The sequence below is a fragment of the Lissotriton helveticus genome, chromosome 8, assembly GCF_964261635.1.
Source record: "Lissotriton helveticus chromosome 8, aLisHel1.1, whole genome shotgun sequence".
In the NCBI taxonomy this organism is placed as follows: Eukaryota; Metazoa; Chordata; class Amphibia; order Caudata; family Salamandridae; genus Lissotriton; species Lissotriton helveticus.
Genome location: NC_136069.1, coordinates 784,401,960 through 784,420,343, shown reverse-complemented (window position 1 = coordinate 784,420,343; position 18,384 = coordinate 784,401,960).

The window sequence follows — 18,384 nt, the reverse complement described above, 5'->3', positions numbered from 1 at the left end:
CGTATCGTACTTGCTGGGTCGTAAAAACCAGCCGCGAACCGTACAGATGTCGCGTACAGCGGGTTCCGAGGGAGAATCGTAAGGAGATTAGAGTCGTACGGTCTCTGTACGACTCGTACGGAGTACGGCTCCTGGTACGAATCGTACTTCGTCGTACGTACGGGGGACGTTGCAGGGTACGATTCGTACGGGAAAAACGCTCCGAACGGCTATTCGGAGTGTTTTTTCCTGAATCGGAACCGGCCCCATATTGTCGGTCAATGAAGGTTTTCACAAAAGTTTACTGGCCACCTTTCTGTTGCTTATTGCTGTATTTGGGTGTTTTACAGGTACTAATGAGGTGAAATCTTTGGCCCGACATTGTTAACCTGTGTATAAATGACAAAATAATGAAGTAATAATATAATATTGTGCCATATTATGCTGCATAAAATTAGTTGGATGGAACATATTATGGGGCAACCCTGTATTCCTGGGAACCTGGGCAAAAAGATAATACAAAATACAATGGTTCCTTCAGAGAAAGTTAAAGCCTAAATGTTCTTGGCTAGTGAGTGATGAACACCGAATGAGTTGCAATTATATAGCTAGCTTTATTCAGTGTATAGACATTTCATTAGTATGAAAAGACACATTGTTTTCTTTTTTCGGTGCTCCAGCAAAACACAGCAGTGAAAGTGAATAGTGACATAAGTAAAAAGATGTGCACTGGTGCTAAATACAAAATATATATAATATACTAGGGCTGCTAAAATTTTAATTTTTAATGACTCAGAATGTGAGTACAATGTTTGCATTATCACAATTAGCATAAGCCCATTAGTGCAATTGTTGACATTTCAACCCCACAAAAATTCTTTTCAACATGTCATCTTCAGGGTCAAAACATGGTAGCAATCAGTATTAAGTGATTAATTAGTATTCCACTCCTTCTTGACCTTGGCTGTCATTTAATTGAGGACATTGCCCGGTACAGGTCGCTGGCTTCCTGGAGGCGGCTCTGGATTATCCCAGAGCTACACCTATTTGCTGGGGACCTGTCCGGAGTAAGGTGATTGGATCGCTCGCATAGGATACCATGGTTAATTGGCATTAAATCCCTCCTTATAGATATGGGGATGAGGGATCTCTGGGATAGTCCAGAGACGGTGGATTTTCCTTCAAAAGAAATTTATAGAGCAGCATATTGGGACCTAATTAAAACCAGGAGGTTCTCCGCCCTGACTAGCTCTTCTCTGTCTAGAGATTTTCTTGAGTTAAAAGATGAACCCTGCATGGAAAGCTATTGGGATCTTATAACGAAGCCCCGTGATCGCAAGCTCTATCACCAGTTTAGAGTTGAGACGCTCCCGATCAGAAAGTTTACATGTAAATGGCAACTAGGTACTAGTGATAAGTGCCCATTTTGCCCGGACCATATAGAAGATATCGATCACTTTTTATATGTATGTCCGGTCTACCATCAACCTAGAAGCATGTGGCTTAAACCAGTATGCCGGACCTTGGGAACGCGCTCTGCGATGGTTGCTAAAAGGCTACTGAAAACTGGTTTTAATGACATTGCAGTAATAGGTGTAGCTAAGTTCCTGAGTTGGGCATGGGTATCACGGGAGAAAAATGGGGGGTCCTAATATCTATGTATTTATTGATTGGGCTCCGCTTTATCCTTGAGGAATTGGAAATTTTACTTTTTTTTTATTATGATGTGTGTAAAGTGCGTGAGATAGATTTAATCATGTTTTAAAAAATAGATTCTTAAAATGTAAATATAGGTATTTATTTTTTTAGTAACTTTCTGTAAGACAGTTTTTAAGGTGTATTTATGGTCGCACCCATTTGTAATTTATAATTAATTGACTGTCCTGTCTTTTAAGATGAACAATCGCAATAAAGACTTTTTGAATTGAATTGAATTGTATAGTTTATGGTTGCAATGCAGATCGCCCAGTGTCAGCACTGTAAATTGTTGGATTTGGTTGGATGAGAGTGAGATATTGCATGGAGGCTGATATCGGACACAGTCAAAGGGTCAGGTTGAACAGCCCATAATAATGGAGGGCAGTGATATGCATGCTAACTGTGGATGGCAGCTTCCACCCGCAATTAGATTTCGTCTCATGCTCCAAAACAGTGTCCACTGGCAGGAGGAAATTATAGCTTAGTCAAAGGTAGAGGTGAATGATCACTATATTCTCAGGTTGCACCTTCTCCTCTAAACCCTCTAGATCCCAATCAGATCTTTCAGACCTGTCAGCCTTAGGGTGGTATTCCCCCAAATGTTTTGCCTTCACCTTCCTATTTTTCTGAATTTGTTTTTGCTGGCCTTCGGACACTGCATACCTTGCCACTGCTAACCAGTGCTAATATGATTAGCTCACTCTCTAAAACATGGTAAAATTGAGTTACACCTTATTGGCATATTTAATTTACTTATAAGTCCTTAGTAAAGTGGTATACCACACACACAAGGCTTATAAATTAAATGCTACTGGTGGGTCTGCAACATTTATTGTGCCACACACCTAAGTAGCCCTTCAAAATATGTCCCAGGCTTGCCATTGTAGACTGAATCAGACAGAAGGCATTAAACAACCGTTCTAGCCATCGGCAGTGGGATACAATGCTATTTCATTCAAAAGAAACTCATCATAATATTAAAAAACAAAATAGGTATCAAATACAAATTAATTCCATTTTTTTTGGGGAAAAAACTATGATAACAAAATGTTACTTACAAAACAGTTAATCTTAAAGAAAATGTATTTCCATTAAAGATGAAAGATATAAAACATATTTTACCTCAAACATAAATCAAAACAAACGTATGCAGCAGTATCATGGATAACGTTTTCAGTGATGTCGTCAGTGTTGTCATCAATTAGGTGATTTTTGAGATCTCACTAATGTAGTTATTTAAGATGTCTTTAGTGATATTAGCTTGAGGTCATGATCAAGACTAGAGTGCAAGTTAATTTTAGCTTGCCTAATCATAACTAAGAATTTCAGTTGCTTTTCATTTTCGTGACCAGAACTTGACATTAGCTGAGTTATTAAATGAATTTGGAGTATGACTTCTAACAATAGCTCCACATGTACTGTGTTTTTTCAGTTAAAATGTATTACTTATGTTACCTTGAGAATGCACTTTTTGGAGTGCTGATAAATTTGGCACTGTTTGAGAAATCTGTGTGACACTTTACACCCCGTTTGCAAATCATTGCAAATCTTGTGCAGACCAACGCAGGGGGAAATGATTAAGACGTAGTTGTAAAACAGATGCATTTCTCATTTTTTACCCAGTAGGAATTTTTTCTTTCTAATACAGCATACATCTATGAACAGAATTACACCAAAATTGGAATGAATGTAGAACTGTAAGTAATGTATGTTTTATATGTTTTCTTAGAGGAGTGACTTTTCATAGTTCGATGTAAATCCCTCAGTAGTTTTTGAGGTATTAGCATTTGAAAAATGTGTTGGATGGCCTGAAAACTTGTCTATTGAAAATTTGTTTTTCGTTTACTTATAACTCAACACTGATAATTTTGCATGCCATTTGGCAAACCTTTATCATGTTTAACTTACTGTTTGTCTTATTTTATATTCAAGAAGATCTGTTGGGGATGGATGTACGATGTTACAACGCAATCAAAATGATTGCTGTACATCACAACGCATCTTTTACAACGCAAGTCGTTACAACGACTTGCTCTGTAGGGTGCTGGACTTAGGAATAGTAAGATTTACTACTCCAACTCCAGCCTACGTACAGTAGGGAAGGTGTTGGAATAGTAAATCTACTTGGAGACTTGGAGAATGTATCTCCTTAATTGCCGGTCGCTACCCAAACATTTCACAGAGCTGCATCTGTTGATCGATGAGCTTAATCCTGACGCCCTATTTTTAACGGAAACTTGGCTTCAGATTGACAACGACCCGTCCTTAATATGGGCCACACCTCCAGGCTACACACTTAAGCGCCTCGACCGCCAATCGGGGAGAGGCGGAGGCCTAGCAATTATATACAGGGACAGCTTTAAGTGTCGGGTCACTCCTAATTCCCTGCTGACTTGCGAGAGCTTACACTTTGCACTTGATCTCTCCCCTACCACCACTTTTTCTGGTATTTTACTCTACCGCCCACCGGGTTCCCTGAATAATTTTATCACTCAAATTACTGATCTCACTGCCAACGCAGTCTTGACCTCATCTAACCTCACCCTGCTTGGGGATTTTAACATCCATTCAGATGACCCCCAGGATATGGCAGCTAATAACTTGCGTGCCAACATGCAAGCGTTAGACCTCTGCCAGAGAGGCCATCAGGCGACCCACAAGAAGGGACATCTCCTTGATCACATATACAGTAATACCAACCTTAATGTAGAGTCCCCTGTTCCACTGCCTTGGACTGATCATTTTTTGATACCGTTCACCTGGCTTTCTAACTCCTGTTCCCCCCGTGAGGCCTCTACCAAGTACATGGGCAGGAAATGGTCCTCACTTCCCCTCACCGACTGGACATTGGCTCTCACTCAAGACCCCCCGAGAAGGGCCTTGACCCCTGCCTCTGCTTCTAGCAACTTTGATCACTGGATCTCCAGCACCCTAGACCGAGTTCTTCCCAAACGCCCCTGTAAACTCATCAGAAGACCTAAAGTTGCACCCTGGTACACTCCTGCTCTGAGGTTATTAAAGCTTGACTGCCGCAAACTAGAGAGAGCGTGGAGGAAGGACCATTCTCTGTCTAGGAAAGATGATTATAGGTCCGCAATAAGGCTCTATAAATCAGAGATTAAATTGGCGCAAACCTCCTTCTACGAAGGGAAAATTAGTGCTGCAGCCAACGCGCCTAGGGAAATCTTTAGGATAGCCAAGTCCCTTATTTCACCCCCGGCTGAGCGTCCTACTGCTGAAGGGGCACAAGACCGCTGTAATGAGCTAGCTGCCTTCTTCTCCAAGAAAATTTCGACCATATACTCTTCTTTTAGTAATCCTACGGTCAACGCCCCCTCCGTCCCATCTAAGCCAGCTGATTCTCCGGCTCTCTGCAAACTGGATATAATTCCGCTTCTTGATGCCGGCAGCCTGGATAGATTAATTTCTAAAGTTTCTTCCGGGTCTCCCAATGACCCGGCACCCCCCCGGATCCTTGTCAAGGCACTGGACGTTATTCGTCCTGTCATCCTGGAAGCCTTAAACACCTCCATCGTGGCCAGGTCGGTCCCACTCCCCTGGAAGTGCGCCATGGTGAGGGCGCTTCTCAAGAAGCCCTCCCTGGACCAGAGCAACTTGTCCAACTATCGCCCCATTTCGTTGCTCCCCTGGCTGAGTAAACTGCTGGAGAGGCACGCCAACAATATCTTAACAGACTATTTGGAGTCCAACTGTCTGTTGCGTGCCTCCCAGACAGGTTTTCGCCCTCAACATGGCACAGAAACCGCTATGTTAGCGGTTACAGAGGAAGCAAGAACGACTTTGGATCGGGGAGGAAAGGTGGCCATTATCCTGTTAGACCTTAGCGCCGCGTTCGACACGGTGAACCATGCCACGCTATTACACCGACTGGCGGGCATGGGCGTGTCGGGCGCGGCTCTAGACTGGCTTACCTCCTTTCTGAGTGAGCGCTTTTTCCAGGTCTTCGAGGGTGAGATAGTCTCTCCCAAACACCCTCTCAGGTGTGGGGTCCCTCAGGGCTCCTCCCTGAGCCCGACCCTCTTTAACGCCTACATGGAACCTCTGGACAGGATAGTCCATCCCTTTGGTGTGCGTATAGTCACCTACGCGGATGACACGCAGCTTGTGGTCTCGTTAGACCACGCAGATGGATCATCCGACACCTTAGGCCCCTGTCTAGAGGCTGTTGCCAGATGGATGCAAGCCTCCTGTTTGAAGCTTAACGGGGAGAAGACAGACATCATTCTACTCGGAAATCCCTCCCCGTCTGCTCTTGCACCCGTCTGGCCACCATGTCTTGGCGCTCCTCCTGCCCCCAAGTCCCAGATAAAGAGCCTCGGGATCTGGCTTGACACCGCCCTTGATTTCTCGGTCCAGGCTACTAAGACTGCCGCCACTTGCTTTGGACTAATGAGGATGCTCCGGCGGGTGCTCCCTTTGCTCCCTTTCCAGGCGAGGAGGACCATGGTCCAGGCCCTGATTCTCTCTCGCCTGGATTATGGGAATGCTCTCTACCTAGGAGCACCGGCTTCGGTACTGCAGAGGCTTCAGGTCACACAAAACAGTGCGGCCCGCCTACTGTTCAATCTCTCCCGTCGGCAGTCGGCGAGGAAGGCTCTGAAAGACCTCCACTGGCTCCCAATGGCTGCCAGAGTGCAGTTTAAAGCTTTGTGCATTATGCACAAATCCTTTCACCGTGTAGGCCCAGCGATTCTGCACCCTTTGGTCACGCCTTATGTCCCAGCACGCCCCCTTCGGTCTGGTACCTTGCAGCTGGCCACCTCCTCTAAAATTAACAAAGCCCGTTGGGGTGGCCGCTCTTTTTCCCATTCGGCGACCAGACTTTGGAATGCCCTCCCCTTTGCCATCCGAGGAAATAGCAACCTCCTCTCATTCAGAAAGGCCTTGAAAACGCATTTGTTTGCTAAATCCTGCTGATCTGCCCCGAGCCTGCGCTAAACCATTTTATCTTCAAGCGCTGCGAGGCCCTAGGGCAGTTATGCGCTATACAAATGCAATTTTTCATTTCATTTCATTTCATTTCATTTCATTTCATTCCTTAGTCTAGAGCGCCCTCCAGCGCAAGTCGTGGTAACGACTTGCGTTGTAAAAGATGCGTCGTTATGGCACTGCGGTGTTTTGACCGCGGTGTAAAGGTTGTAGACCATTGGGGATACAGTTAAATAGGGTTGTCAAAAATGTTAATTTGCTAATAACAGTGGCGTGCTTTCAGAAATCTGAGTGAGTGTTAGTCATCTAGCATGCTTAGTTTTCCATTGGGATATTCAACTTAGGTGCAGATCAGAATGTAGGTACTAGGTTAAAGGAGGATGGGACAAAAATCCTGGACTAACAGCTTTGATACAGTTCAATGAATCTACAAGTAATCTGGCTGGCTGTTACAAAGTTAAATCCAGTTTCGCACAGATCCAACATGTTGGATCACTTTCTTGGGATGTGTATGGCATCAAGTGGATTGTGAGTGTGCAATGGTGTTATGGGATGTTTGTATCTATCATGTGTGTAGGGCGTGTATATCCCGGTGCGTGTATAGCTTTCTGATTGCATATAGTTACAGATTTTAAAACTATGTGCATCTGTAAAGCATGCATATGGAAAAAGCAGTGTTTACAGAGTCAGCAGTGTGTGGATTTCTAAGGAGTGGAGCCAGGCATGTTTGTTATCAGTTTCAGTGTGTATATTCAGTTATATGTCCGTGGTTTGTGTGTATAGTGTGTTGTGAAATGTGTGTATTTGTCACATGTGCCATCTATGCATATAAGTCTCAGTGTATATGATGTAACACATATGTGTGCTTTAGGAGGGTGTGATTCAGATATATGTCCATTTCGAGACTACGTATATGTGGGAGTATCAAGTCAAGATTAGGGCATCTGTATCACCTAGTCTATGGGAGTGTTGGGTATGTGTTGAGTGTCTGAAGAATTGTAACTGTGTATAAAGTCAGGAATATGGGTATTTTATAATTCTGTGTGTCATATGTCAGTTGTGTGTGCTTTTCCATAATTAATTAAAACAATTACATAGTCTGGTGTGTATGTATAGCTTTTATCAGGTGTCATGGAGGATGTATTAGGTGCCATGGAGAATGTCTATCTGCCATATATGTCAGACATATTTATTGTGTAGAATGTGTCATAATTGGACTTCCTGGAATGCGTGTCTTAGAAAAGTATGCCAGGTGTGAATATCATGCGAACTGTGCATACCAGGTGTGCATGTAATAAATGGAGTAGCTGTATTTGGCATTATAGAGTGTGTTTATTCAGCAGGGGTGGTAGATATATAAATAATTGTGGGTGGACATAGAGTCAGGAGTGTGTGTGTTTCTATAGTTTGTAAAAATATCTGTGTCACATGGAGTGTGTGTTGGGTGTGTCTGTCACTTGCGGTATATGTATTAGGTGTCATGGAGTTTATCCATTCATCATTGGTAGCCACAAAAATAATCCTTGCTAGAATTTAGACACTCTGTCAGCTTTAGGATACAAGTACTGTTGTTTGCAGAATTAAAGGCCCTTGCCCAGCAAAAAGCCAATGAGTGGCATCACGCTTCCTCGTTTGGCCCCCCCCTGCACCAGCAATAGCGATCCAACCAGCACCCCAAATGAAGGTGCATGGGAATTATTCAGGACCATTTAGCTCTCTCTGGTAATTAGCAGTGTCAGACATATGCATTTAGTCCTTGAAATTGTAGTTTTGAAAGCCAGATAGTCACAATTGCATATATTATATAAGTTATTTTTATCCTCCTTGTTCCCTAACAGAGAGAATGGGAAACCCAGGTAAAAAATGGGAGGTGAGAGCCCAGGTAGGAAGTGTACATAATAGGGGACGGAATCCTGATATTTTTCCATTGCTTAATGTCCCTGTAAGTAATAGATTTAGTATATTAGATTAGGTAGATTGACTGAATCCAATTGACCAGTGTCTACCAATTATGGTCAATCAGCTAGGTACATGTTCCATGGATGTGGGAGCTGAGGCTTCTAATCGACAACTGGTTATCAGAAATGAGTTGTTGAATGAAGAGACTAGCATGGGAACCAATGATAGTATTCGGGAGGTCCCATATAGCACCCCCCTTAGAGAGGCAGGAAACCAGTTCCTAGCACCCCAACAGGGGGTGAACACTAGTGTCCCTCAGCTCAAAAAGGTAGAAAGATTGCAGGAAGTCATGGCCACTAACCAGCAACTGCTGAAAAGTAATGAGTTGGCGCCAAAACACCACATGATAGGAAGCATTGAAAGCCAACCCGGGGCCACCCAAGTTACTTCTAGCGGACAATCGGAGGTGATCCTGCCCATGGTTTCATAATGGAGGGAGCCCCCTTTGGCTACTGAGTTAGTAATGGTAGAAAGACCACAGGGTACTAGGATTCTGTCATGGAGTATAACAGACCTAACCGCAAGAATGGATCTTCCAGATTGACGAGACTACATAGACTCTCATGAGATCTGCCTATTTCAAGAGACCTGGGCATTAAAATCATCCTATAGAGTAGGCTTTGTTGCATATTGGGAAGCAGCTGTACAGCGTCTAAAGGAGAGACCCTGGGTGGGGTTTATGTATTTGGGTTGGCACACATTTGGGTTGTACGGTTAAAAGGATAGAAACCCACTCCCCCGATATCTTATGTATTCTTCTTACCCATGGAAACCTTCCATAGTTGGCCATCATCAATGCCTACTCTCGCCCAGTAAGGTATGGGCAGACTTCACAGACGTTAGACCGCTTGGCTTCTTTCCTTTCCACGTTGCCTGGGAAAGCCCACGTTATTATTGGCGGGATTTTAATTGCCATTTTGAACCCCTCAGTGGTCTTCCATCTTCTATTACCAGTGATGAGGATTCAACTTGGGCAATTCCCATGTGCAATACCTATCCGATAAGGGGGTGGACTCCATTAGTATTGCAATTGACCTCACTCACCCTCACCCATTCGCTGAGGGCATGCAATGGGCGGTTACCTGCTGATAATCCCGGGAACTTCACCTTTGATAGGAATGGCCAGGCATCCACAATTGACTACATATTGGTAAATGTGAAAATTTGGCACAGGGTCTCGAATTTTCTAGTCCATCCCTGTGGTGAAAGCGACCACAGCCCGCTGGTTGTAACTCTAGATAGTTACCCACTGGAAGGAGGGCAGGGTTTGGTCAATCTGTCACTCTCCAATTTAATAGCGGTTGAAGGAGGTTGAAGAGTCAGCTGGGGTACAATTGCACAATCTCCAGAAGAGATGGCCACTATGTATAGTTGTATCATCCCTTTTTTAGACAAGGCATGCCTCGCCTCTGAAAATAGCGGCACTTTAGAATCCCAAGAAGCGCTAGGAAAAATCCATCAGGACTTGGTTACATCTGTGGCGGAGTTCTTCTATAGTTGTAAGACCAACAAAGGTATCCAATGTAGAGGAAAAAGCCCCTGGTAAAACAGGGCATGTAACACGCAAAGAGTGCCCTTTTGTCAAGACTCAAAGAGGGGGGTAGCAAATGCATAAGGGAAGCAAGGGCGTTTAAAAAAAAAATTCTTTTAGCAGCCAAATCAGAATGGGAGATTGACAGATGGCAGGCCATTAAGAAAGCTTTAGACGATAAAGACACAAGAGGCTTCTGGAACCTGGTTAAGACTGGAAAAACCGAGGGTAGGTCTGTCATTGAGCCAAACTTCAGGGAGGAAGTTTGGCGAGCACATTTTAAAGCTCTATAGTCTAGGCCACAAAATGGACTCAGCGAGATAAGGACATCGGTTAATGCTCAAACTTTTGACTCCTCTGGTGATATACCCCCTTGTACACTGGCCGAGGTATTAGCGGCCTTGGCCAAAGTACTACCAAATAAAATACCTGCTCTAGACAGTATCACTGGAGACCTGTATAGAAATGAACAGGTAGTGTAGGCTCCATATCTCCAGACCCTTTTTAATGCAATTCTTTATGGTATGGCACCCCTTCCAACTTGGACAGGTGCCGAGATAATTCCTATTTTTAAAAAAGGTTCCCCCTTTAACCGGCAAATTATAGGCCGATTAGCCTCATTGACGTAACACAGAAGATTTTTGCCTGTGTCCTATTAGGAAGATTGCAGGCATGGATGGATGACCTTAATATTTTAACTCCCTTACAATCAGGCTTCAGGCCTAAAACCTTGACCATGGACCAGTTATTTAGACTCCAACTGATCTATTGGAAAAACATAACACTGGAGGGTGGTAGTCTGTATCTTACATTCGTGGACCTCAAATCCGCGTTTGACATGGTAGATCATGATCACTTGTTGGGCCTACTACTTGACATGGGAGCCCCAGCCTATCTTTGCCATCAGTTCAAACGCCTCCAAGAAGGTACCTTTGCTAGGGTAAGATTCGGCAAGAACGGGGAATTAACAGCTCCTTTCCCCGTTGAGAAGGGGGTGAGACAGGGTTGTGTGCTTGGGCCAACCCTTTTCTCACTCTTCCTCAATGGGCTAATTAAGGATCTCCTTGCTATCAAGGATATTGACTACCCAAGACTTTCTAACCACAAAATACCGGCCTTAATGTTTGCGGATGTCACGCTGCTCCTATCCAAAACACCTATGGGGATGCAGCGTGTCCTGGAGGAATATAGCTCATTTTGTAAGAAGCGGAACTTGGAGGTAAACATAAAGAAAACAAAGTACATGGGGTTTCATGCCGATTCTACTAATTGTCCACTCCCCAAAATGGACGACAGGTCCCTAGAGAGGGTGCCCATATTCGACTACTTGGGTCTCACCCTAAATGATAAAATGGGGTGGGGACCACAAATTAATAAAGCAAACCTAAAGCTAATCCAGGCTACTGGGGGGATTTTGAAGGTACTTAGGAGTTGTGCTGTAAAGGTCATAAGTCCACCTGTAGAAATGTATAAGGTTCCAAGCGAGGGGGGCATCAATGTATGGTGCTGAACTGTGGGGCCACTCTTTAGCTAATGTCCTGACAGTGACAAAAATAATTTTATAAAACAACTTCTGGGCCTGCCTAAAAGTACCCCTCTAATACCCTTGAGGATGGATTTGGGTATTATTCCCATTGCAGACCTGATTGCTTCCCGCCCACTCGACTACTGGCGACGGTTATGGAGTACGCCAGAGTTAGGAAATTATAGGTAGGAGCTAAAAGCTGTTATGTCTACTTTGGGGGCGAGGAATATCCTGTGGTTGTCCTTTATTAGGAACATATTTTGTGCTATAGGGAGGGATGACCTATGGTCTGCACCAGAGTAGACATGTTCAATCATTTCTAAAAAATTACTAGCAACTGCTTTGAAAGAATGCAAATTGGCACGCATTTTGCAGACAGTATACTCATCCAGCCTGACTTCCAGGTTTCTGAATGCAAAACAGCATCACAATTTGGAGTTGGTGTTGGACTTCATTCAACCCCTTGCAGCAAAGAAACTATTTCTACAATTCAGGCACTGGTCGCTCCCGCTCCATGCGTTTACTAATAATTGGGCGGGTGTTTCTAAACAACTTTGTCCCTGGTGTTTAATAGAGGAAGAAACTGAAATTCATGTGTTATTTTTTTGCTTATCATATAAAAGGGCTAGATCTAAATGTGTCCTCCAACTCTGCAGAAATCTGGTTATAAGAAACCACAGAGAATTCTATAGGGTACTAAAACTCAATACTCACCCAGTTTTTGCTGTTGCAATTTCCAAATTTCTATTTGCAATGTGGCGCAAACGCAGACGCCTATTGAAAGACTGAGCTGAGAACTTAGGCAATCGCATTTCCTTATGATTACCCTTGTGATCCTAAACTTGTATAAATGTAGGCCATGAATTTTTTTAAACATTTTTTGTTTAATTTATACTTTTAAAGTGTCTTTTTTAACCGACTACACTGGTTTTATTGTTGAAAAAGATTTCCTTGTTATAGTGTTTGCCATTGTTTGCTGTCCCACCCATGACATTTGATTTCAGGGGGTGGGGCCCTCTATATGTTGATACTTTTTGACTCCCAAGGGGTCCTAACGACAATTGTATTTTTTTATCTCTAATTACCATGTTATTTTATTAACTATGTTTTATGGATGATGCTATTTTATATGTGCTTTTATTGCAGCAATAGCCGAAATAAAGCTTTCTGACTGACTGGCATATACACCCCACTTCACAACTTATATTCTTGCTGCAATGGTGAAAATAAAAGCAGAAAGGATTTTCACCATCTCTCAGGTGGGATCTGATAATTTTTACCTTAATTTTCTTCCTTTGCTTTTTCCCGCCTCCCTTATTTTTAATGGTACCCTTCACTGGTGAGACAGTATCCTCCAACTCCGTTGATTAAGGGAAATAGGAGAGGGTGTCGAACAGGAGAAGGACTAAAAGGCAAAGACAATATTACTACAAGGGAGGTAAAATAAAGGGAGAATGGAATTAGAAATAGCAGTGAGGTAGAGAAATAGGAGAAGTATTTAAGAAATGTGAAGTAGAGAGAGAAAGGAGAGGTAGCCAGAAAAGAAACAAAGATACAGAGAGGTAGAAATAGGAAGAGGTAGGTTAAGAGAGATTTTAGAGCTAGAGAGGTAAAGAAAGCTACCGATAAGGAGAATGAACTGTAAACAGAGGGAGGGTGATTGGACACAATAAGGGGTAAGGTAGAGAGAGAGGTAAGATAGAAAGAAAGTTGTGTTGTAAGGAAGTAGTTTTGAAGATCAATAGAGGTAGACAGGTAAAGAGATGAGATACTGAGAGAAGTAAAGAGCGATGCAAGATAGAAAAAGAGCGAGATGGGCAAATGGATAGCAGGAGACTTATAAAGAGGTAATATAGAGACAGTGAGTTGGAGTTGAGTGGTTTTTGCCGAGACTGGAAAGCTATATGAATTACCTACTGTAAAAAAATGCTTATTAGTTGAGGGGGTAGAAGCCCCACCCAGGCAACAACCACAAGCCTTGTTAGTGTGAACCACAAAAGTCAGTAAATTATCCTGTGCTTAACCCTCTGGCAGCTTGGCACAAAAGCAGTTAGGTGTAACTTACAGGAAATGTGTTAAATATTTTTGTAGCACTCACACAGTAATACAGTGAAAAAACAACACTAAAAAAATCCCACACCAAAGTAGAAAAATAGAGAACAAATTAATAAATAAAATGACACAATAACAAATTAAATCCAATCAGTAGAACCAGAGCTATGAATTTTTAAAGTTTTTTGTGAAAAATTATGCCTAAAAGATCAGAGCACCAACTGCAGGTATCTGGTCACGCAAGGCTGGTGCAAAATCAAAAGTATAGTTTGACTGTGATATAGCGCAGGAATTTTGAAGAAAAGATCCTGAGAAGGTAAAGTTCTGCAGGACAGGGCATCCTGCAGTGTCTGTGGAGGAGGCGTCATCGTCAGGGAGCTGCAGGGTGGATTCAGGTTGAAGATTATTACGTTCCGACTGTGTCGAAAATCTCCAGCAGGGCAGAGCTGCAGGCTGTAGACTCCACTAGGTCTTATACTTTCACTGAGAGGTCCCACTGAACAGGATATGCTGCCGCGGAGAAGAACGCAGCTGGAGCTACTGAGGAGTCAGGCTGACCGATGATGCACTAGGGTATATCGGGAAGCAGTTAGGTCCGGTCTTTTGTTGACATTTTCTTTAAGTCCCAACTTTTAGGATAAGGTGGGAGCAGCACCTCTAACACCACAACCAAGGGTCCAGGACTAAGGGGGTACTAATTGATGGGTTAGGGTTCACTCCAACAAAATCCAAGTGCAGGGTTCAAGGTCTCTGGAGCATATTATGTCCCTGTAGCTCCAACAGGAGGCCAAACAACTATCTCTTGAATTAACTACAGTAGTCCCGGGTTAAATCGACAAGGAAGGGCTCAAGCAGCAGGGCAGTCCTCTTGGGGCAAGGCAGTCCTCAAGTAGCAGGGCAGTCATCTGATAGCAGCAGGGCAGTCCTCTGAGATACAAGGCCGGACTCAAGCAGCAGGTCAGTCCTCTGGGGGTTCATGTCAGTCTTTCTGAAGTCTTCCACAGATCTAGGGGCATACTGAGGAGTTGTTCTGATGTGCACTACACTCAGTTCTAGTTCTGGAAATTTCTTCCAATCACCTGCAAATGCTCCGAAAAGTTTGGATGACAAAAGGCTAGTCTCAGGCTCCTTTGTGGGTGCTGGAGACAACCCCTTTGAAATGTAGGTGGGGCAAGGATCTGCTCAACCCCCTACCTTGATGGCATGCTTGCCCATCAGGCCAACACCTAGTCCCCCTTTGCCTCACTGTCTGGGAGGAATTCACAAAGTCCATCAGCTAAGCTATTCACAGTCATGAGACCCATGACACCGGCACCAGGCACCAAATGGTTCGGACAAGAAAATAGCAACTTTGTAAAAATGGCATTTTCAGAATTGTGACTTAGAATTCAACTTTACCATTAAAGAAGATTTAAAATTACAAATCATTTTAGTCCAAAGATGGCATTTCAACCTACCTGCTTCCAATCAAAAGTTAGCACTTATTAAATGTAATATGGCAACCCAATGATATCTAATGGAAGGAATGGACCTTCCAGTAGTGGAAAACGATTTTATTGGGTTTTCACCCTCAGGACATGTAAAACTTGAAAACACATGTCCTACATTTGAAATACAATGAACCATGCCTATGGTTTATTTATTGCTTACCTTGGGAATGACTAATGTGTATAAAAAGGAAGGTTAGGGCTTGGCAAAAGGTTTATTTGACAGGTCAAATTGGCAGTTTAAAACTGTACCGCAGACTGCAGTGTAAGGCCTGAGACATTTTTGAAGTGCTACTTTATTGAGTGGCACAATAAGTGCTGCAGGCCCTCTAGTAGCATTTAGTTTATAAGTGGTGGGTACCATGTAAGGGACCTAAACGTAAATTGAATGTGCTAATCAGCTGTAGGTTAATCGTACCCTTGTTGTAAATAGTGTTTTAGGGAGACAGCACATGCAGTTTAGCATTGGTTAGCAGTGGAAAAGTGCACATAGTCCTTAAAGCCAACAAAAATGAATTTCAGAAAAAAGGAGAGGCAAAGGCAAAAAGTTTGGAGGGAGCCCACATCAATGATGTCATGTCGAACACCGACAGAGCAGCTGCAATAATGCAAAAGAAGGAAGTAGTGGAGTGTGGGGATGTACTCTTTTGGGAGCACTCATCCTCCAGCTTACAAACACCATTCTTATATTATTGGAAATGTTAACAAGTTGTTATGAATACCCTTGCCTTAGGCACATCATAATAGTCATTGTTAGACCTGGCATCATTGGCATGAGTCTCTCCTCCATTTTTTCTGTTTGCCTCCTCTGTTTACGATGTTTTTGCTGGTAAATGCTTTGGGCACTGTGCCACTGCTGATCAGTGCCACAGTGCAAGTGCTCCCTATGTGAAATTGCTGTATTGATTGACTTCCATGTTTGGCTTATTTGGTTTACTGTCAGTCCCTAGTAGAGTGCACCAGGAGTGCCAGGGCTTGTAAATACAAATGCTGCTAGTGGGCCTGCAGCACGTGTTGTGCCACCCACAAGAGCGGCCTAGTAAAAGTATGTCTGAAGGTCTACCATTGCTAGACCACGTGCAGTCTGGTACACCTACTTGCCAGTCCCTAAACCTTCCCTTAACTTCATGTTAGTCACCCCTATGGTAGGCCCACGGGCAGGGTGCAGTGTAAGCATAAGGTAGGACAAGCCTGACAAGGTTGGCATGTCCTAATAGTGAATTACAGCCATATTCGTTTTTCACTATTGTAAGGTTACCTGCTCTCCATCAGTTAGAATGGGCTGCCAGGATTATTAATGCTATAATCCTAGCGGGCTCGGGGAGCATGGTGCAATGTCGAGTTTAGTATCCCTGAACTCAGGGTTTAATAACGCATCCGTTTGTGTGGATGGTTTTTGGACTCTGTGTTTGAAAATAGCACTTTTAGAAAGTAGCTATTTTCTTGTCTAACTGTCTACCGGTCTCTGCTGGTTCTGGTGTGCGTGTGACAGGAGCTGGGTGGCTCCAGAGGTCTGAATGAGTCAGTGTGGGGTGAGTGGGACATTTGCATTGAGAGTAGGGGAAGAGTAGCTCCTGATAGCCTGCCCTGCCTGATACAATGCTGGCTCCGCCCCCCTGCCGGGCGGCTGATGACTCTGTGCCTGCCTGGGACTTTCCTGGCCCACCTCCTGCCGGGCAACTGATGGCCCTGCCCCTGCCAGTGACAATGCTGGCTCCGCTCCTGCTGGGCGGCTGAAGACTCTGCCCTGCACAGTGAATAGGCCAGGTGCTTCGGCCTGGCAACACCCACAACAAACCCAAGATGGGGGGAAATTCCCCTGCATGGACAAAGGGATCAAAGCCAAAAAGGGGTATAAGAGAAGGACCCCTGAACCAAGAATTTAGATCACTTCTGACAAGGAAACCTGAACCAAGGACAAGAAGCCTGCTGATCTAAGGACTGCCTACCCCTTCTGCCAGAGCACTGTTTTGTTGGGGGAATCCTGCATTGCTTCTTTATTTTTGCCAAGGAACCAGGAGAGAGGAACTGTGTGTGTACTCTCAATCTTTGCTAAGAAAATCTCCAAGGGCTGGAAGAGTGCCAGTCTCCTGTTGAAGTCACAGGGCTAAAGGACTTCATCTGCTTAAAGTGCTGTTTTCTGGAACTTGTGAATCCAGCACCTCTGAAAGAACCCAGCAATCTCGACGCCGACGGACGCCGCCGAATCCAGCTCGACATCGTGAGTAACGGCTCCAGTGTCCCGCTTCCTCGACGCCGGCCGCCGGGCCCGCTCGACGCCAGCAACAACGCCAGTGAGTAGTGAGTTCGGCTCCAGCTCCAAGTGACCTCGTGTCTGCACCGCTGCTAATCGCATTGACTTCGAGCCCTCTCGACGCCGTGAGCGCTGCTCACTCTTGCAACATCGACATCGACGACGCCGTATCCTGCTTCCCCTCGTGAGCGCTGCTCCTGCCTGACTTCGGTCGACGCCGCTGCAGATCGCCCCGACTCGGAGGCCCGATCGACGCCGAAGACGCGACGCCGGACATCTCGACGCCGCTGATCATCGAGTGCTTCACTTTTCCAAGGTACTGTGTTGTTGGGGTCTGTGCGACTCCGGGCTCGACGTAGCGCTCCTCGCGGTCGACGCCGAACCTTTGGATTAACTTTGCCTCGACGTCGTGTGACTCCCGTGTGGGTTACATTGTTGCCAAGAACTGTGTTTTAAAGAAGAAGAGTTGCTTTTGATACTAAAGACTTTGTGCTAAGAAGAAACTACGCTTGAACTATTATTTTTCCTTCCAAGAGTATTTATTAAGATTGTGGTATATTTTTGTCGTTATTTGGTCTTGTGCTAAGCCTTATATAAAAATCCTTATTTTTATAATACTACTGTGTTGTGTCCATTTGTAGTGTATTCACTTTATTACTGTATGTGGTCATAAATGCTTAATGCACTGCCTCTGAGATAAGCCTGTCTGCTTTGCCAAGCTACCAAGGGGGTGAGCAGGGGTTATCTAAGTGTGTGATCCCCTTGCCCTGACTAGAAAAGGTGTGTCCCTATTTGTCAGAAGTGTATACCTCTGCCAACTAGAGACAGCCGCTTCTAACATTGGTGGCAGCGGTGGGATTTGAACTTTGCATTTATGACCCATGTGCAGTGATTAGTGTGCGCTACATAGTGAAAGCAGACCATAGCACATCCACAATCTGTTTTGGTT